Source organism: Rattus norvegicus, chromosome 17, assembly GCF_036323735.1.
Source record: "Rattus norvegicus strain BN/NHsdMcwi chromosome 17, GRCr8, whole genome shotgun sequence".
NCBI classification, from domain to species: domain Eukaryota; kingdom Metazoa; phylum Chordata; class Mammalia; order Rodentia; family Muridae; genus Rattus; species Rattus norvegicus.
In genome coordinates this window covers 37,377,160-37,400,343 of record NC_086035.1, presented here as the reverse complement: position 1 = coordinate 37,400,343, position 23,184 = coordinate 37,377,160, and the positions used below count along the sequence as shown (strand labels likewise).

At 35.2% G+C, this 23,184-nt stretch overlaps 1 pseudogene; it reads right to left on the bottom strand.

Annotated features, from left to right (window-relative positions):
- Positions 1 to 6,741: 6,741 nt before the first annotated feature.
- Positions 6,742 to 19,611, bottom strand: Prl7a1l-ps1 (prolactin family 7, subfamily a, member 1 like, pseudogene; annotated as a pseudogene).
- Positions 19,612 to 23,184: the final 3,573 nt, after the last annotated feature.

The window sequence follows — 23,184 nt, the reverse complement described above, 5'->3', positions numbered from 1 at the left end:
TTTATGTGTGCCTGTGTGTGTGTGTATGTGTGTGTGTGTGTGTGTGTGTGTGTGTGTTTATTTAATGTTCCCAATACTGGAACAAGTTTCAGAAATTTCAGTTTAGGTCAATTTTGTTCCATGTGGGACTTCAGCACAACTCATTGCTTGTCCCTTAGATATAACCAGTGTGCTCAATGAAAAATGCAGAGTAAGTGGTTCCCTAGAAATATGATTAGGACACAAGATTTTTTCCCTTGTGCCAACTTCTCAAGCATTATGTCACAGTATAATAATATTTGCATATATATTTTCAGGAGGACAAATTTTGAGAAAACTTTGAGAAATCTCAAGATCAAAAGTTGACGAATGAGACCTCACGAAACTGGTAAGGTTCTGTATGGGAAACAATACTGTCAATAGGACAAAATAGCAACCTATAGATTGGGGAAAGATCTTTAGTAACCTATGTCTGATATAAGGCTACAATCCAAAAATATACAGAGAACTCAGGAAGTTTGACTCCAGAAAAAAATTAAACCAATAAAATGAATTACAGAACTAATTTTCCACTGAGGAATTTCAAATGGCCAAGAAGTATCTAAAGAAATGTCAATATCCTTAGTTATCAGGGAAATGTAAATCAAAATGACCCAGACAGTTCACCTCCCACCAATCAGAATGGTTAAGATAAAAAACTCACGTGACAGAAGATGCTGACCAGGATGTGGAGAAAGAGGAACAGTCCTCCATTGCTGGATGGATTGCAAGCCAGTACAACCACGCTGGAAATTAATTCAGTGGTTCCTCAGAAAATTGGACATAATACTACCTAAGGACACAGCTATACCACTCCTGTGCATATACTCAAAAGATAGCCCAAAATATAACAAGGATACATGCTATGTTCATAGCAGCCTTATTTATAATTACCAGAAACCAGAAATAACACAGATGCCATTCAGCAGAGGAATGAATACAGAAAATGTGGTACATCTACACAATGGAGTACTACTCAGCTATCAAAAACAATGACTTCATGAAATTCATAAGCAAATGGATGGAACTATAAAATACCATCTTGAGAGAGGTAATCCAATCACGGAAAAACACATATGGTATACACTCACTGATAAGTGGATATTAGTTCAAATTATCCAATATGCTACACAGACCACATGAAGCTCAAGAATAAGATGATTGATGCTTCACTCCTTAAAAGGGGTAGCAAAAATATTCATAGGAGGGGATATGGAGACAAAGTTTGGAGCAGAGAGTGAAGGAATGGTCATTCAGAGCCTGCCCCACATGGGTATACAGCCAATGTAAGTACAGCTAATAAAACTAGATAAGATTAATGAAGCTAAGAAGTGCATGTTGACAGTAGCCTGATATATTGTCTCCTGAGAGGCATAACCAGAGCGTGTCAAATACAGAGGTGAATGCTAGAAGCAAACCATTGAATCGAGAACAGGATCCCCATTGTAGGAATTAGATAAAGTATTGAATGATCTGAAGGGGCTTGCAACCCCATAAGAACAACAACGTGAAGCAACCAGAGCTCCCTGTGACTAAACCACTACCCAAAGACTAAACATGGACTGAATCATGTCTCCAGCTGAGACAGTGAGATACTATTCATTTAATTAAAAATATAAAACCTGAAACTTGCTAAAAGAAAGTACTCTGGATGTTCAACCAGGTTCTAGGGCACACCTTCCTCCCCAGCTAGGGGATTACAAACCTAAGCTAACATATTGACATTTTTATTTCCTTTATGAAAATAAGATAGTAACATAGTGGGAGCAGGGGTTGTTTCTGAGTCTTTTACCAGCTTTTGGTACACTTTTCCTCCTACTGTGTTGCCTCATCCAGTCTTAATATGAGGGGAGGTGCCTAGTCTTGTTGCAACATGTAATATTCTAAATGTTTGATATACCCTAGAAAGCTGACATTTTCTGAAGGAAAACATTAGAGGAATGAATATGCAGAAGAAGGAAATAGGGGGATGAAGCTGGGAGGAGAGGAATTGGAAAAATAATGTATGAGAGAAGAATTTAATAGGATACTTTACCCTATTAGCTCTTGCAAGTAGTCTCAAAGAATTCCAATGATTAATGCCCACACTTTAAAAATATCTGATGTGTGTTGTGTTGTAAAGATCTGTTTTAGATGCAAACTTATTCCCAAGATCAGTTTTGGGATACTTGACAAAGTAAAATATCTAATACCCAACTAGAATGAAAACATTTTAGCAGTTAGATTGAATAAACTAATTGTTGTCTCTAACTTACTAAGAAGAACATGATTGAGAGGATACTTGCAAACATCATGGCTGACCCAATGACCCATGAATCTCAGAGTTCCACTATGGGCCATTGGAGAATGCTGCTGACCCGCAGTCCTGACTTTTTACCTTTTATATACTCTAGCAGATTGCAGTAAGGCCATTCATTGCTGTAACAGGAAGGAAATAAGCAATAAAACCTAGGTATTTTTCCAATGACTTTTCAGCTTAGGGTAATATTAACATCATCACTATTACAACATACCTTGGTATCTGCATGTTTCTGCTGTTTACGAAGTCAAGTTGTCTCCATGGTCCCTGATTGACATGTCATATAGGGTATAAATTGTTGTTCTTTATCACATCCCCACATCCACCGACTCTTGATTTTTTTCTATAAACTTTTATATATTTCCTGTTTCTTGGAGGGTTTAAGATCTGTATGTTATATTTTTTCTGAATATTAACAAACCATTTTATTGCTTTAGTAAATTATTCTCATAAGCTTAACTGATCATTCCTTTGTATGCAGCCTATACCTACTATAAAGTGTGTTTATTCAGAAACTAGGCATAAACAAAACTCTGTAAGGCAGCTTGACAAATACACCTCATCCATTCAATAAGTAAAAAGTAAACAATATCCTTGCATTTTTCTGGAATCAAAAATATATGCTTTGCTTTTGAATGGCTTATCCGATTAAATATATATCTTCTCCTGTGGAGTTGGCCTTAAATTGAACATTATATTGTTGATTTCAAGAAGTATTATCCCAGAATTACCTTGTAGACATGCCTTGCTGTACTTGCTCCTGGAGTTAATATATAACTGAGTAGTTGTGAGACCAGGGAGTTCTAGAACTTGTAGGAGTAGTCCTAGAGGAAAAATGAAGTCAAGGAGTGTTCTAACCTGAGAAATCCCTTTCTGAGATCTCAAGAAGTAGGATTATTCCCCACTGCCCTGAACTTGCAGGTCCTAGTGTACGTAACATTTTGCTTCCCTTTGTTTCACTAGAAGAGCTCAGTAGGCTGAAAGCCATGTAATACATGAAGTGCATGTTATACAACAGCACCTGGAATTTCTCATGATGAAAATTAGGCATCCCCAGAACACTGGCCACTTCCAGTTATGTACACTCACCCTGATAGCCGCCACCTAAGTCCAATATGTTTATATAGCTTTGGTTACCCCAATAAATTTAATCATTTCTCCAAAGATGTTCCTAAGTATGTGTTACTTACCTACAAACTCAATGCTGACAAAGATCCTTCCTGTACCCACCCTCACCCAGTCCAGCCCTGAACACAAGGTTCATGGCTTCCTCAAGGAAGAAGTGGCCCCAGATGCCATATACTCCCATTGATGTCAGTTCATTTCAAGCAGATTCCTTAGTATTTTTAGAACTGTGGAAGCCAGTTCGCGTGAATTAAAATTTCAGTTCACTCTCTAGTTCCATAAAAAGTTTTATACATTCCATGGAAAAGATAATAAAGTATCTTATGCAACTAAGTCCAATCAGTTTGTTCTAGCATGTATGCAAGAGGAGCCTTAGCAGTTTGATTTCTATGAAGGTTCTTAAAGACTATTTCAAAGACTATTGCTATCCACTAAGTGATAGTGAAGTAACATACTCAAAGATGTACTATGTCATTCTATACTGCTATGGCTGACAAAAATGTTTTTTTTAACCATACATTTATGTACCATTTCACAAATAACTTTTTCCTACTGTCTTACACTATTAATCTATCAGTTCAGTTTTCTCTTATGCTTTATTAAAGAATACCAAATGTAGATTTTTTATTTTACATGATAACTCTGGAGAGAATCTACATGCTCCCTGAAGCTCTAGTACATTCCATTTTATAAAATGTTAAAATGGCTTCTGAATTTTTTTCAGTTATAGTAATGGTAAACAAAAACTTTGAGAGGTTTGAGCTCTACATGAATATGTGTTATTTTTGCATATTTTGCTTTTCTAGAGATCACAGTTAGGTACAGAAAGATGGTTGTCAGGCCCTACTTGTTTCATTCATTTAAAACTCACAATAATTCTTTATGAGCTATTGAATTTGCTATTACTGATGCTCAGTGATGGTTTCACCAACTGTTCTTGGTAGAATTATGCAGGTACATGGTCTAACCAGGAAGTAAAATGCAGCGGACACATTAATAAGCAGAGCAAACCAGTCTCTAGAACTGGCTCTTGGTATCGTCTATATGCAGGAGTAATTTTCTGCAAAGAGTACTTTCTGATCAGGCCTAGGGCTGGGGATGTCATTTCCTACCTACAAACTGAATTATAGGGTAACAAAAGATTGTCTAGATTGTTCTTATGTTCAAAAAAACTCTCAAAATATTGTTTTGTTTTGTTTTGTTTTTTTGGTTGGGTATTTAGCTTAGTGGTAGACCACTGCCTAGCAAGGGCAAGGCCCTGGGTTCAGTCCCCAGCTCCAAAAAAAATATTGTTTTTTAGAAAACATCTTGCTTAATACCCTCTTAAAGCATTCCTATATTCAGGACAGGTTTATAGGCAGTGTATTATCTTCAGAGGGTATGGTAGTCCACAATCAGGGCAAGTTGTACCTTATTATATACTTCTTGTCTGTGTGTCTGGAGTCCTAGGGACTTTGATTTTAGAACATAGCTTTGATTTAGTATATACTTAGGCCAGTTACAACTGTGTGTTTTTCAAATTTACTATATCTAACTAAAATATAATTATATAACTTTTATCCCTTCCTTTCCAAAATATCATATTGACTCTGTGAATTTTGTGTAACATGTTCTTATTCTAATCATTAATCTCCATAACACTTCCCAGTTCCACCTTTTTCACTACTGTATTAGCTAGATTTTTCTATTGCTGAGAAAGGAAGCCATAACCAAAGCTACTCTTATTAAACAACAACAATAACAACAACAACAACAACAACAAAAACAAAAACTGAATATTTAACTGAGCTTTGCTTACAGTTTCAGAGCTTTGGACCATTATTATCTTGGCAGGGTGTGTAGTAGCACACAGCCAGGCAAGGTGCTGGAGAAGTAGCTGAGATTTCTAACCCGGATCATCAGACAGCAGAAAGAGAGTGCCACACTGTGACTGGCTTGAGTATATAATATCTGAAAGCAGACAGCAGAGGACACACGTCCTCTAACAACAGAACACATACTCCTATTTTGTGACCTTCCACTTGAAGTTGTTCAGGTTTCCTGTGTATTCAATCTCATAATTCATTGACAAATGAACATACAGAAACCTAACCAAAACTCAGAAACCAAAGCAGAACCTACAAGGTCTTGAAAGTTAAGATGAGATGGCATGGCAATTAATAATTTACAAAGCTGTAAACACAGAAGGCTTCAGTGATATTTAATGAATAAAATTGTTTTTGCATTTCCTTTACACATGTGAATATATTTTACCATTTGTATGCAATTCAGTTCAAAGTTTTAATGCAATAAATAGAACATCTCCAGGTGTAGACACTGGGAAAACAGGTTCTCTGCATGGAGAATTTATGGACATGCGACAATATTACTTAGCCTTCAAATTTGCTTGTAATTTATCTACTGCCTAATGTAATTGTTCTTTCCTATATCCTTCTCGAAGTTTTCAATGTTTGTATTCTTTTTTTGAGCAACGCACCAAGTCAAATTTGTGGCAACATAGTTTTGCTGTCATCTATTGGGCTGTGGAGTACATAAGAGTGGCTATAGCCTTTTTTTCCATGAAACTATTAACCACCAGTAAGGGAAATGCCCATGCCACATCCCTATTCCATGTTTGAATGCTTACTGTCTTGTGCTCATGAAGTTATTGTACAAGCAAGCACATTTACTTTGAGTTAATGGGCCCTATCACATGAAAAAGTCAAGGCTTTCCTCTGGTGCTCCTCCTCCTCCTCCTCCTCCTCCTCTTCCTCCTCCTCCTCCTCCTCCTCCTCCTCCTCCTCCTCCTCCTCCTCCTCCTCTTCTTCTTCTTCTTCTTCTTCTTCTTCTTCTTCTTCCTCTCTCTCTTGCTCTTTCTCTCTCTCTCAACAATTTCTCTGTTCCGGTTTTCAAAGTGGTTCCTGGAATTTGGGTTTGGTGTGAAACATACATACATACATACATACATACATACACACACACACACATACACACACACAATATATATATATATGTATATATATATATATATATATACTTTTGGTGGGAAATCATCCAACCAGATAACTAATTCTTATTTTTTGTCCTTTCACTATTTGAAAGTTTCTGTGCTTATCACTATGCACTTCTCAAAGGAAATTCTCAGATAATATCTGAGAGCTGCAGCTAATATATGAATACTGAGAAATATGAGATTGGACAGTTTCTTAGAGAAAGGATAAGAGCTATATTTAACCCGAGTATATGGATACATTTTCTGGGCTATTAAAATGGTGTATTTGAGTTAGTGCAGAAGGGTTAGAGACAAGAGTAGATATTGACTAGGCTAGGCCAGAAGATAAGTCTATACCAGCCTGACTGTACCTGGACAGAATATAATGGCTTTGAATGACAGTGTAAAGTCTGGTGGAAAGAAGGAATTGATCATGCTCACAGGATCTGAATCCTTCCCCAAACCTGAAGGTTTGGAAGGCATTGGAAGTGGTCATAAGACTAGATTGGATAACAGAGTCTAATACAATGGGATCCTCATTGAGGATTTTAATGAGTGCAAGAATCTTAGAGATAAGAGATAACGCATAAAAAGCTAAATCAGAACTCACCATGTGCTGGTCTGGCAGGCCCTGATGGTTGACTTTAGCATAGGGTGACTAGATAGGATTTATCAAACTCAAGAATGTTCTTGAGGTATTCCAATAGTCTCATTTATTTAATAACATGGAAATTTGTTTAGTTGTAAATTTATTCTCTGATTCTAATAACTATATCAACAATACATTACTTTACTGTGATTCTAAAGGAAGTTGAGGATTTTTCCATTTGTTAATCAAGCATTTAAAAGGTATTAATACTAAATAAATGAAAGTTAACAGCAATTTTTAAAACTTTATTTCATATACAATGTTTATTTTTCTTTTAAAGGACACCCATTTTACTCGTGATTATCTTTACAATGTATGAAAATAAGACTATTTAAAAATAATACAGCATCATGAATCATTTTCAGTTTGGGGGGTAAGCAAATGCCACTATTAACAAAAACCATACACTTCAATAACTGGAGATAAAGGTCAGCTGTATGGATATCAACATGCAAGCAATAGGATAATTTACAAAGAGACAAAAATTGAGATTCTTCATCAGATGATTGAAAGTCTTCAAGGCCAGACCAGAGGGTGCAATCATCCACATTTTCTGTTGTTCCATAAAACTAATGACCAAAATGATAATCAGTTATTCTTTACAGCTTATACTTTCTTTTCCTTTCCTTTCTAGATATTAAATTGCATTTAGAAAAATAATAAGACTGTGACACTTCTTTCAGGAAGGTATCGGTCTTAGAATACCTGCCTGCAAGATATATTAATCCAATAGTTCCAAAATTTTTCTGGGAGTAACTATCTACTCTTGATTGGATCTAATAACCAGCTTAGGAGATAAGACCCTTAACTGACATTGTTAATAAGAGGCCTGGAATGTAAGACTAAATAAGTCACTGGAAAACCAACTAATTACCATTCAGCTAAATGAACATAGCAATATTGTAATGACCATAACAAAGAAAAGTATCTCTCAATCTTTATCAGAGAAGTTTCTTCTGACAGTAGGTAGTAATTAACAAGGAGATCCAGGAATGAAAAATGTACAGAGAGTAAGACTCTTGATCATTCAAATATAAATAGGATCTTTTCATTGCACTCCTAAACACAAACCCCAAAGATCCATTATCTACATAAAAAAGAAACTTAAAGAATGTAAATAAGCGTAGGTGGTAGGGGTTCCAGGGCATCAGATCTTTATGATACTACAGAACTGATACTTCCATAATCTCACAGTCTTTGATATCATGCATAAAACATGCATAAGTTCAAAGCAGACAAAATTCCAACACAGAGAATGGGGATTGACACAAAGTCCCTAGACAAAGTTATTTGCAAATGATACCAGATGAAAGGGAGAAATGTCAGTTTTCTCCAAAATAGGATCATTTGTTGTATGTACGCTCTAGTTCAAACTACAAGTCCAGGAAAAAAATAGGCCAATGCAAACCATATTGCACAGGTTCACCTTTTCTTATGAGAGTGGTTATTTTGATTTTGATTTTTTTCTTTTTTTTTCTTCTTTTATGAGGGAGAAAGAGAGAAAGGGAGATCCACATTTTGTTAGATAACATATTGGGAACAATTAGGAGGTGTTAGGGAAGGGAAAGTATATGATCAAATATATAAAAAGTATTTTAAGTAAAAATTAAGAAAGAAAAACTTGTCATCACAATGAAAAAAATAATATGAAACTTTAATCATAGACATGAATTGTTACACATCTAGTACATGGTATTATAAATCTGTCAGCCATCTCCAAGTAAAATCAAGACTCTTGTACATATTTCCTTATATTTAATTAACTTCAGATAAAATTTTTCTTTATATGAATCTGGGATGTAGGACCAGAATTAGGTATATGAGAATAAACTTGTGTTTGACCTTAATAATGAATAGTGATTGGCAAGGGTTAATTTTAATGAGTGCTTAATGAAGGAGTCAGGAATATTGCACTCTGCCCAGAGCAGTAGGTACTGTTCAAAGTACTGTGAGAAAGATATACCTTAATGTTATTCATTTATTCTGGGAAAGTCTATTCTATTGGGCACCAAATATTGTTCTTGCAAAAGGACTGTTTTAAATTTAATATGCATTGCAGAACTCATATCATTCATGAGTGAGAAAAGTAGAAAGTAAAACAATACTCACATGGCTGAAGATACTCTTTGTGTCCTCAAGAAGTTCTCCATTTTTTGTTTTAATATTTTTAAATATTGGTAGTATGTGATCACCCATTACTGGCATATCTTCAAGAAGGTTTATTATGTTTCTAAAAGTTTCATTCCAAGCCTGCATTCTAATGAGTATCACGTATGGAAAGTCTTTGAGCTAAGCAGCAATGTTTCAGCAAGTACATTAGTAAGCAAAATAAAGAAGGATTGGTCTGTTTTAGTTTTCTATGAGACAGCCTGGGTTATATATTCATCTATTACTTTAATTGTAAGGCAGAAAAATGGGAAAATAAAATAATATAGAATGGTAAAACAGAAAGAATAAGGGACATTATGAAATAACTTATGTAGGTCACTATTTCAAATTACACATTTTATTTAATAGGTCATGTCTTCTTTTCAATATGAAATTGCACAATCAGATTCCCCTTTAAGATCTTTCATACTTCACTATTTTAATTGGCCATGAGAATCCAAGAATTCACTAGGGCTTAGTAGTGTCTTGGTTTAGGATAAATAGGTGCCTACAGCACTAGTGGTAAGACATTTATTTAACATACAGTCATTAAATTAGTAAATTAGATTATTCAAAATCATAGGTGTTCTGCATTATTTTAAGTAATTAATAAAAATGCTCCATGAAAACAATTGGAATTATTAAATGTGGATTACTCATTCTAGAGCACTCCCTGTCCTTGCCTCTAACAGAGAAAAAATATTTGTAGTAACTTACAAGGTAATAACAATGAAACGATAGAAAGCCATGGTCTTCAATAAGAGCATGGTTAGAAATAACATTGGAATTTTGACTTTTCAGTGCATCCCAGGATTTTACATAAACCTAATTACTAACTTAAAATATTTCATGTTCTGAAATCTCAAGCTATCATAAAGACAGTGAAATGAGCTTGAAGGAAACCAGTAGACATTTTGATAGAAATGGGAAAACCATCCGGTGAAAAGAATCAGATCCAAAGTTATTGGCAATATAGTCTCCTGGAAGCACAGCTGTATATAAATAATACTGAGGACTTAAATTGGATGGAGCCCTGTTACCTGCTCTGATGGCAGGTACAAGTTTCATAAGAACCTTTCAATGCCTCAGTCTCCTCACTTCAGCTAGCTTTTGTGAGTGGTAATCACAGCAATGCCAATATAGCACTTTGTGGAATGTCTACTCATGGAGTACATGTCTAAAAACATTTTCCCTCAATTTGCTTAATTACTATCACAAGACAGTTAAATATGTTAATTTGGTGATATTTTGGGAAAGAATCATAGGAGAGGGTCACAATAGATATAATTGGAGTTGTACTGATATGTAGACCTTTTCATTAAAGCTGAGGACATAGGTTAATATCAGGAGCATTGAACAGTGTTTAGAAGCACTCCCTTGTTCAGGAGCTCTCAGATAAAATAAAGAGAGAAGCTAAGAATCCATGCAGAAATGAATAGGTAAGCAAGAACATAGTAGAAACAGAAGAATCAAGAATACTGGGCATGGTAGTCAGTAATGGTGTTATATACCAGTGAGGTAGATTCACTGTTGTAAGCAAAAGAACAAAACTATGTTTGAATTTATTAAATAAAATTTAGTAGTAAGATATATTACTAATTCAAAACATCTTAATGGACAATTACTATACTTAGAATAATATTAGCATTTTCTTATGTAAGTAAAATCACTACACTTTGTTCATTCTTACTCCATTGTCATGTAGGTATAATTGCCACATCTATTACAGTACTTTAAAAAACCTGCAGTATGAAAAAGCAATGTTATTCCACTGTCTCAGTTCTCAAGTGAAAATCAAGCTAAAGACTCACAGAGATGACCTTTTGGGCTTCGTCAATGTCTTCTGGTGTTTTGATGGAATATTTGTGGTAGTAGGTAAGATTTTGTCCATTAACTCCTGTTGCCCAAGAAATTCAAGCATCTGTATATGTCAAAATTAATTTCAATTAATTGAAATCTGGAAAATAACCCAATGAATCCACAACCAGAATATTATGTACTCAATAGGTGTGTACTTTTTACAGATGAAATGTACGTAACATCTAAGATAAAGAATATACTGATGTGAACAGTTTGATACTCTTTCTTCTTAATTTGATGTGTAATTTTATTTTCTTTTTTGAATATCAAACCTCAGCCCATTCAACTATTAAATCTTCTATTACCTTTTCTATTCCCTAAATCATTCTATATTAAAGAGAACCCTTAAAATAACAAAAATAGAAAATAAAGAATGTCCTCAATATCATCTTTTTTAAAGAACTTGGGCCCAGTGTCATGGTATATTGCATCTATATTCATCAATATATGGTTTCCTGTATGTCTAAATTGATTGAGATCATTTACATGTTTTCTACATAATATGTTGTCTTCCTATTACAAGCAAAAATAAACCTGTGGCCAGATTTAGGACTGTCCCACAACTCTCACACAAAATCTTCCTGCAGAGAGTTGGTCTACCAGGAGTGCTCTCACTCCTAATCCCTTTCTTCACTGCTTTCCAAAGAGAGACCCAGTAAGAGCGCACAGGGCATGGGAGACAAAGGGACACCTGGGACAGGAAATTTCCAATCTCCACCTGGGGCCAGAGCTCTGTCTGTTCCAAAACCCTCAGACCCAAAACATGACCACAGAGAGCTGGTCTCCAAGGAGCACTCTCAATCCTAAGATCACAGGTTTAAAAGCCCACAGGAAGGAAAAACTACAGTAGATACAGCAAGACCAACTAACATTACAGAATACCACATAGGAAAGTGCCCGTGCACGAAACTAAGCAACAGAAACCAGGATTTCTAAGCATCATGAAAGTCATTTTTCCCACAGCAGCAAAGACTGGATATCCTAACAAAGAAGAAAATTAAGATTTGAATTTAAAATCATATCACATGAGGATGACAGAGGGATTCAAGAAGGACATAAATCACTACCTTAAAGAAATAAAGGAGAATACAGGTAAACAGATAGAAGCCTTTAAAGAGTAAACACAAAAATCCCTTAAAGAGTTACAGGAAAACAACCAAACAGGTGAAGGAATTGAACAAAATCCAGGATCTAAAAATGGAAATATAAACAATAAAGAAATCACAGAGAGAGACAACTCTGGAGATAGAAAACCCAGGAAAGAGATCAGGAGTCATAGATGCAAGCACCACCAACAGAATACAAAAGATTGAAGAGAGAATATAAGGGGCAGAAAATATCATACAAAAAACTGAAAAAAATACTTAAAGAAGATGGAAAATGCAAAAAACTCCTAAGCCAAAACATTGGACAAATCCAGGACAAAATGAGAAGACCAAACCTAACAATAATAGGTATAGAGGAGAAAAACGATACCCAAATTAAAGGGCTAGTAAATATATTCAACAAAATTATAGAAGAAAACTTCCCTAATCTAAATAAAGAGATGCCCATAAATGTACAAGAAGCTTACAGACCTCCAAACAAATTGGAACAGAAAATAAATCCTCCTCCAACATAATAGTCAAAATGCCAAATACACAAAGAAAGAATAAATATTAAAATCAGTAAGGGAAAGGTCAAGAAGCATATAAAAGAAGAACTATCAGCATCACATCAGACTTCTCAAAAGAGACTGACAACTAGAAGATCCTAGACAGATGTCATATAGACCCTAAAAGAAAACAAATACTAATCCAGGCTTCTATACCCAGGAAAATTCTTAATAACCATAGATAGAGAAACCAAGATATTCCAGGACAAAACCAAATATGCACAATATCTTTTCACAAGTCAATTCCCACAAAGGACAATATATGGGAAACTACAACACAAGGAGGGAAAGTACACCCTAAAAAAAGCAAGAAAATATTCTTGCAACAAGTCCATAAGAAGATACCAACACAAATGTAATTCCACCACTAACAAAAAAATAACAGTAAACAATCACTATTTCTTAATATCTCTTAATACCAATGGACTCAATTCCCCAATAAAAATGCATAGATTAACACACTGTATACATAAACAGGATCCAGCATTTTACTGCTTTCAGGATATCCACCCCAGTGACAAAGACAGACACTACCTAGAATTAGAAGGCTGGAATAAAATTTTTAAAGCAAGTGTTCATAACAAATGAGCTTGAGTAGCCATTCTAATACAGAATAAAATCGTCAACCAACCATTATCAAAAAAGAAAAGGAATGACACATGGCACTCATAAAAGGAACAATCTACCAAGATGAAGTCTCAATTTTGAAAAATCTATGCTCCAAGTGCAAGGACACCCACATTCATAAAAGAAAATTTACTGAAGCATAAACATACATTGCAAGTCACACAATAATAATAATAGGAGTCTTCAACACTCGTATGAATAGACAGATCATGGATACAGAAAACAAACAGAGACACAGTGAAATTAACAGAAGTTATGACCCAAATGGGTTTAACAGAAATCTATAGAACAGTTCATCCTAAAACAAAAGAATATACCTTCATCTCAGCAACTCATGGTACCTTTTCCAAAACTGAACATATAATAGGTCACAAAACAGGCCTCAACAGATACAGAGATTGAAATAAGTTCATGCTTCCTATCACATCACCATGGACTAAGGGTAATATTCAATTAAAAAGAAAAACAACAGAAAGCCCACATATACATGAAAACTCAACAACACTCTTCTCAATAATAAGTTGGTCAAGGAAGGAATAAAGAAAAATTAAAGGCGTCTTTAGAATTTAATGAAAATGAAAAACAAAATACCCAAATTTTTGGGATTCAATGAAGCAGTGCTAAGAGGAAAACCTATAGCTCCGAGTTCCTTCAAAATGAAACTGGCGAGAGCATAGACTAAGTGATTAACATCATACCTGAAAGCTCTATTATAAAAAGAAGCAAATTTACCCAACAAGAGTAGATGGCAGAAAATAATCAAACTCAAAACTGAAATCACCAAAGTAGAATCAGCAAGAATATTGCAAAGAATCAACAAAACCAGGATCTGGTTCTTTGAGAAAATCAACAAGATAAATAAGCCCTTAGCCAGCCAAACCAAGGAGCTGAGAGACAGTATCCATATTAACTAAATCAGAAATTAAAAGGGAGATATAACAGAATCAGAGGAAATTTAAAAACTTACCAAATCCTACTACAAAAACCTATACATAACAAAACTGGAAAACTGGAGGAAATGCAAATTTTTCTGCACAGGTACCAGATACCCATGTTCAATGAGGATCAGATAATCCTTCTAAACAGTCCCATAATACCTAAAGAAATATAAGCATTCATTATGTCTTCCAAATAAAAAAGGCCGGTATCATATGGTTTCAGTGCAGAATTCTTTCAGTCCTTTGAAGAATATTTAAATCCAATACTCTTCAAATTGCTCCACACAATAGAAACAGAAGTATCACTATGCAATTTGATCTTTGAAGCCAAAATTATACTTATACCTAAACCACCCAAAGACTCAATAAAGGAGTGATCTCATGATCTACCATGCTCATGGATAGGCAGGATTATTATTGTAAAAATGGCCACTTTACCAAAAGCAATCTACAGATTCAATGCAACCTCATCAAAATTTCAACTGAATTCTTCAGATTTAGAAAGATAAATTTGCAAATTCACTTGTAACAACAACAACAACAACAACAACAACAACAACAAAAAGTCTATCAAAAACTATTCTCAACAGTAAAAGAACTTCTGGGGAAATCACCATCCCTGAACTCTAGTTGTATTACGGAGCAATAGTGATAAATGACACATTGGATTGTTAGAGAGATAGGCAGGTAGATAAGTGGAATAGAGTTTAAGAACCAAAAATGAACCCACACAACTATGGCCATTTGATCTTTGATAAAGGCGCTAAAACTATCCAGTGGAAAAAAATAGCATTTTCAACAAATTGTGCTTGTTCAACTGGAGGTCAGAATGTAAAAGAAGGCAAGTTGACCAATTCTTATCTCCTTGTACAAAGCTAAAGACATAATTGATCTAAAGCCTCCACATTCACTGAAACTAATAGAAGAGAAAGTGCAAAGAGACGCAGACACATAAGCATAGGGGAAATTTTCCTGAACAGAACACCAGTGGTTTATGCTCTAAGATCAAGAATTGACAAATGGGACCTCACAAAATTGCAAAGCTTCTGTAAGGCAAAAGACATTGTCAACAGGACAAAACAACAACCATCAGATTGGGAAAAGATCTTTTCCAATCCTACATCCAATGAAGGGCTAATAACTAATATATACAAAGAACTTAATAAGTTAGACTCCAGAGAATCAAATAATTCTACTTTAAAAATGACATACAGAGCTAAACAAAGAATTCTCAACTATGGAATACTGAATCACTGAGAAGCACCTGAAGAAATATTCAACATCCTTAAACATTAGAGAAATGCAAATCAAAACAAACCTGAGATTCTACCTCACACCAATTAGAATGACTAAGGTCAAAAACTCAAGTGACAGCAGTTGTGTGTAAGGATGTGGAGAAATAGAGACATGCCTTCATTGTTGGTATGATTGCAAGTTGGTATAACCACTCTGGAAATCAGTCAGAAGTTCTTCAGAAAAATGGACATACTATTTATTACTTGAAGATCTAAGTATATCCTTCCTGGACATATACCCAAAAGATACTCCAACATGTAACAGGGACACCTGCTCACCTATGATCATAGCAGCCTTATTTATAAAACTCAGTTGGAAAGAACCCAGATGCCCTTCAACAGAGGAATAGATACAGAAAATGGGATACATTTATACAATGGAGTACTATTCAGCTATTAAAAACAATGACTACAAGAACTTATGCAAATGGATTGAACTAGAAAACATCATCTTGAGTGAGGTAACCCCATCATAAAAGAACATACATGGTATGCATTCACTGATAATTGGACATTAATCCAAGAGCTTAGAAAACCTAAGAAAAAATTCACAGATCATATTAAACTCATAAAAAGTAATACTAAAATGTGAATGCCTCCTTCCTTCATAGAAGCGAGAAGAAAATTCTCATGGGAGGAAACACAGGGACAATAAGTGAAGGAGGGACTGGAGAATATGTCATCTAGAGCCTGCCCTACCTGGGGATCCATCTCATATGCAGTCATCAGACCCAGTCACTAATGCCTAGAAGTGCTTGCTGACAAGAGTCAGATATGAATGTCTCCTGAGTGGCTCTGTCAGAGCATTACTGATACAGATAAGGATCCTTGCACCTACCCATTGAGCATGGGGACCCCAGTGGAGGAGTTAAGGAAAGAACTGAAGGCGCTGAAGGGTTTTAAATCCACATAGGAAGAGCAACAATATCAACTAAACAGGACCGACTAGAACCCCCAAGGACTAAACTACCACCCAATGTGTATACATGGAAGAACCCATGGCTTCAGCTGGATAATAGCAGAGAACAGCATTGTCTAGCATCAATAGGACAAAAGACCTTGGACCTGTCAAGGTTTTTTCCCCGCAATGTAGGGGAATGCCAGGTTGTTGACATTGGGAGTGGGTGAGATGGAGAAGGAGCATCCTTTAAGAAGCAGTGAGTAGGGGAGGTAGTATGGGAGAGGGGGGAAATGTAATAACATTTGGAATGTAAATACATAAAATATCCAAGAAAAAGAAAATTAAACAAAAAAGAAAATGAACATTTGTACCATCCAGTGTTAATCATAAACTCTGACTGAAATTGTGCTAAGTTTGACACAACTAGATATAGCAATTTTATCGTTTTAGTAAGCAATGAAATTTAAAATCAATGAAATTGTAAATAATGTTAGCATTTTAATTAACAAATTGTTTATAAATATTATATTTTAAACATACTATAATAACTTATTATTTAAACTAATAATCAGCTACTGAGAAGTTGAATGAGGTCCCAGGAATGTTAAAAATTTGAAAGAGTCAGTATAGAGTTAGGAATGAGAAACCAACTTGAATATAGACAATAATAACACATATGTGGCAAATGCAGAGACACATTCTCTTTATACCCACGGTTTTCCTGAAGCTTTACAGTTTTCTCCTTTATGTTGACTGACCTTGAATAGATAACAGTCATCAGTGGAGGATGTTTATTTTTTCTTGTCAACTAGCCCCCCCTACGAATTGAACTCCAACACTGGAGATCTGTAAATGTAATCAAAGCATTGGGGTTCCTGAAAGTAAATTAGTGTTTTTCAATTCCCTTGATATGGTTTCCATTTTCGTTGCTTCTGTTTCCTACACCCAAGTGACTACAATGCAGTTCAGCCTTCAAGGACATCTGCAGTGAACTAAGTAAAAAATGCCAATGTTTCCTGTCTGCTTAAAAGTTATATTCAGATACAGAAGATCTAGTCACAACAACAGGTATACTTTTGTTTACAATTAAAATTTTAATTAAAATTTTAAAGAATTTAGAAATTGAGCAAATAATTTTTTACAAATTCCTTCACTCTCATTTTCCTTTTTACTGCCATAATGTTTCATGTATCATAATACAAGAGAGAAATAACAAAATGCACCTCTGGATATAATACCTGGTGATTGGTCTTTGCTGATTTCTCTTATAAGTTCAAGTAATATCACTAGTGCATTAAAGATTTTGGGGGGAAATGGAAATAAATTTGTTACTTATAAATTGGTCATAGGAGTGTGATGATGATGAACTTAGCTGAATCAGAAAGGGCAGAATGGTTAAAAAATATGTGCAAACAACAACACAAATGCATATTTGTTGCAAAAAGAGACATACTATGGGTGCACATTTAAGTACTAAAACCATTTGGTCTTTAACAGTGAACATATAGTCCTCTGGAAGACAGAACCTGTTTCTTTTCTAAACAAGCAATTCCAGTGAATGACCTTTTTTTAAAAAACAGAAATCCTTACATATGTTTTAAATAAAAAATATGTATGATTCTCAGCATTTAGGTGTCTATGAGAAGTACATGTGGTATTGTTGCTGTTTTCTATTCCCCTCCTCTTGAATTATTACACTTTATATTCATTCCACACATTGCTTCTCACTCACTGCAGTGCCTGTCTTCTCTATTGGATATCTCCAAGGTGCTAGGCAAATATGTTAACAGAGACTGGCTCCATAGAAGCAAAATCATGGGATCAGAATTCTTCACAAGACACAACTATTAAAATATTATGTTGCAAGTACACAATTTTTTAAGTAAACAACAATTAAAAATTGGAAAAGGACCTTAGAAATCCTTGTATTTCTTGCAAACCAGAGATGTCCTAAAGCTGTCCCTTTCTTATTCTGCTTTTTTGTGGCTGTCATTTTCTTATACAGGTGGCGGTATGACACTTGAAAGTAAAATTTGATTCATTCTCATTCTAAGCTTAAGCAAAGTCATTAATTCAAACCTTAGGAGGGGGCATGGAAAAAAGATAGAAGTAAACAGTGTACTCACAAATTTATCAAAAAGTTTTGCAGAGATCTTACTGATAGTCTGAGACGGGATGAGAGAAAAAACAGAAAAAGTGGTGAGTTAAACGATGGCATCAATGAATGCTTATTGGAAAAAGAGACATATTCTTTGGGTATTTATTTCTTGCTGAAACCCTGTATACTCTTTCCTCCTTGAATAGATAACCTGTAGCCTTCAGAAACAGAGAACCATTGCTCTTCACACCCAAACTTCCAATGATTGTAGCTCTTTGAACAAGGACTCTCGGTGTTTAAACATTTGAGAGTCTAATCTTTCAGGGTTTTTGGTTTTCTTTGTTTTCTTTTGTTTTATGGCTTTTTTCTTGTCATATCATCACCATTTAAATGTGTTTTGTCCATTCCTTGTGACTCACTGTAATATATTTCTCCTCTAATGAATGTGGTGCTGTGTGTTAAATAAAGATTCTAAAAGAGACTGTCCTCTGGCAAACAAAGTAAGGAATTCAAACCTCTTCCCCAGTTCTGTCTATTAGATTTGTATGCTAAAAGTGGAAATTTAAAAAAAATTTAAAAAATAAGTAGGGGAAAACTCCAAGGCTCATTGAATTATTCAAAGATCAGTAAGAGTTCATTCATGAAGTATATCCAATTTTTGTTACTTCACATTTCTATAACTACTGTTTTAAATCATTTTTGTAAACGTATTTTATTAGAAATTTGTCTTCTTAAAACTATAACTGTGGTACAGGATAATTTTTGACAGGAAGGTTGCTTAATAACAACAAGAACAAGAACAACAATGATGTAAGTGGAGTACTTACAAATATCCTGTGCAATTCCATGTTGAGGTCACTGATATTCTTAGAAAGTATCATGGCATGATCAAACAGTTCCTTGATGGATAGTGTGTCATCATCAGTCTCACTGCTCCTCAAAGGTACAGAGGCCACATTCTCCCATAAAAGGAGGCTTGACACCACCAGCAGCAGAAGTGCCCCTGCTAACAGAATGCTAATATTCATTCATGCATACATATATATGGATATATATTCTTAAATATATAAGTACTACCTGTAGAAGGTATGGGGTGGTGGGCAGTGAAGGTACCCTTATTCCTGGTCAAGATAAGTTGAATCCCAAGGAGACCCTCAAAGGGATGGCAGGTACATTCCTAGTCTCCCAGAGTATCAGTACCTCACATAGCTGCACCCCCAAAAGACCCCTATACAGAGGTTTGAGACAGGCCAGTCATGTAGGTATTGCCTCAAGCCCCTCCTCCACAGGTGAGCACATGACTACAGGTTACATAGGCCCAAGAAAGATCAGTCACATAGGAAAACACCCTAAACTTCTCCCCAACAATTGACGTGAACATAGGTCACATAGGTTCAAGACATGTCAGTCTTTGAAACAGAACCACACCCCCAAATGTGTAGATAAAGTATTCCCATGCTCTCAGGCCAAACCAATAGGAAGTAACTACTGGTAGACATTGACCCATCCAAAAACCTCTATTTCAGCATCTTGTTCAGAATTAAACGTGTGCAGGAATTATTTCACCATCTGAGAGGTTCTGTCATAAAAGCTGCAATACTGCTGCCTCGGGAAGAGATCTGCTCTCCTGAAATTAGTACCAGAATCTCCCCTGCATCCCTAATCAGTCTCCTCCTGGCTCAGCCTGGCCTATATGCTGGCAAGGTTGTGGAGAAAGAAGAACATCCCTCCATTGTTCGTGGTATTGCAAACTGGAACAACCACTTTGGAAATCAGACTCCTGGTTCCTCAGAAAACTGGACATAGTACTCCCTGAGGACTCACTATTGGGCATATACCAAAAAAATGCTCCAACACTTAACATGGAAACATGCTCCACTATATTCCTAGCACACTTATTTATAATAACCAGAATCAGTAAAGAACCCAGGTACCCCTCAACAGAAGAATGGATACAATATGTGTGGTACATCTATACAATGGAGTACTGATCAGCTATTAAAACAATGACTTCATGAAATTCATAGGCAAATGGATGAAACTAGAAAATATCATCCTGAGTGAGATGACCCAATCACAGGAAAACACACATGATATGCACTCACTGAGAAGTGGATATTAGCCCCAAAACTAGAATTTCTCAAGATACACAGACCACGTGAAGCTCAAGAAGAATGATGACCAAAGTGTGGATGCTTCTGTCTTTCTTGAAAGGGGAACAAAAATATTCATAGGAGGAGATACGGAGACAAAATTTGGAGCAGAGACTGAGGGACTGGCCATTCAGAGACTGCCCAACCTGGGGATCCAGACCATATAAATACAGTCACCAAACCAAGACAATATAACTGATGCCAAGAAGTGCATGCTGACATGAGCCTGACATTGCTTTCTCGTTAGAGGCTCTGCCAGAGCCTAACAAATACAGAGGTGAATGCTATCAACCAACTACTGAACTAAGAACAGGATCCCTTTAAAGGAGTTAGAGAAAGGACTGAAAGAGCTGAAGGGACTTGTAACCCAATAAGAAGAACAATACTAACCAAACAGAGCTCTCAGGGACTAAACCACTAACCAAAGAGTACATGGCTCTAGCTGCATATGTAGCAGAGGATGGCCTTGTTGGGCAACAATGGTAGGAGAAGCCCTTGTTCCTGCCAAGACTGGACTCCCACTGTAGAGGATTGTCCCAAGCTGGGAAAGGGTGGGTGGTGTGAGAGGGGAACACCCTCATAGAAGAAGGGGGAGGAGTGATGTGATAAGGAGATTAATGACAGGAAACGAAAAGTTGTTAACATTTGGAATGAAAATTTTAAAAAATAATAAAAAAGAAAGAAAAGAAAAAGAAAGGAAGGAAGGAAGGAAGGAAGGAAGGAAGGAAGGAAGAAGAGGAACCTATGGTCTGGATTTACTCTCTTACAGTAATAATGTGTGCATTTGCAATTTTACAGGCAGAATCATATATTTCCTATAATGCTGTAATTTCCAGTACTACTCTGGATAGACTGATCCTGTGTAGTATCTTCAAACTGAATTGTGAAATGAAAGGGCTGAAAGGATTATTTGAGTTTTCCTCCATTATTTGAGTTTCCCAGTATGAGTTGATATAAAACAGGTTGTCAACACTTTGGACTTTGCATTATGCACTTTGGTTTAGTACACCAGGCTCTCTCAGTTATAACTGGAGTACACATAATATATCTATTATCTTTGGCTTTGTGTTAGCAGAAATTGTTGCTTGTAGAGGTCAAGTTTCTTCTTTGTGAACTGTACCATAGAAGCTCCATGAATCTCTATTTTATTGTCTTGTTTTGCTCTATACAAAACCCTCTTCTAAATGAGTTTTCTTGACAATCTACAGTATTAGTTTCATCATCCAATTAGATTTTATAGGTGGTCAAAATTCTATACATATTGATAATTAATCCTTTTAAAAGAATGAATCATTACATAAAAATCAAAATGAAAATTCTATTTGCAGTATTTAGGCAAAAAAACTTGAAAAAATATTTCTTCTATGGAAGTTTTGCTAAATAAAACTGATAATGTTCAAATTATGCTAGGGCACTGTTGAAATTCATTAACCTGAAAAGAACCCTAACCACGAATATTCAAAAATAATTAAAAACAACAAAAATGCTTTTTCTAAATTATCTTATGAACAGTAGATACACATATATACAGTATAGATACATGTATATCACATGAAAATATTTATAATGTAAGGGGAATGCAAGTAGCAAATAAGACTGCTTTTTAATCTTGTAAAAAACAATTTATATTGGTTACCAATTTATTTATTTAACAATTTACCAATAAGAGAAAGTAATACATATTTTGCTTGATTGAGAGTTTTAAAGTTGTAGAGATTCACATCTGTTGTCTCTATATACCATGTCCTCACTTTATACAATATAACTAAATTCCTTTAAGTCAAGTATATCAGAGAAGAGATTGAGAAAACAGAACATGTTTTATTCTGTTTTCTACAAATAGAAGATGCTACAAATTTAATATACAATTTCTTATATTATTTCAGTCACATATCTCATTTTCTACAATTTGACTGTTTGAAATTGATCTTTTCATGTTCTGATCATGTGAGGTATAACCAAATCATTTGCTCTTACCACTATACAATGATAAACTTCCCTTTCTATCAAGGTCAATTAAGAAATACAAAATATCTCTAAACATTTCTACATGTCACCTATAATTATTAATTGTTTTTAAAACTTCTGATTCAAGAGTGTGTGGTGTATTTACTTTAAATAGCAATGAGTAGAAAGTACTTCTCAGCTTAATCAAATTGTATTTATCTTGAAAAGGCATGAACAACAGTGTATTCACTTCAGAGAGAGCAAAAAGTATATTGTCTAAAGAAAAATATGTATCAATGAACTGTCTTAATTTACTTGTGGAAGAGTGACATATAGAACTGAGTGAACAGAGACATCAAGTCCATCAAGATTCATCTAATCTGTTCCCTGTGGAACCACCAATCAATGAGCATGCAGGGGCTGGTTCTAGTTTCCCAACATATTTGGAATAGATGTGAAGCTTTGTTTCATGTGTGTCTTCTAAGAATTGGAACAAGGTCT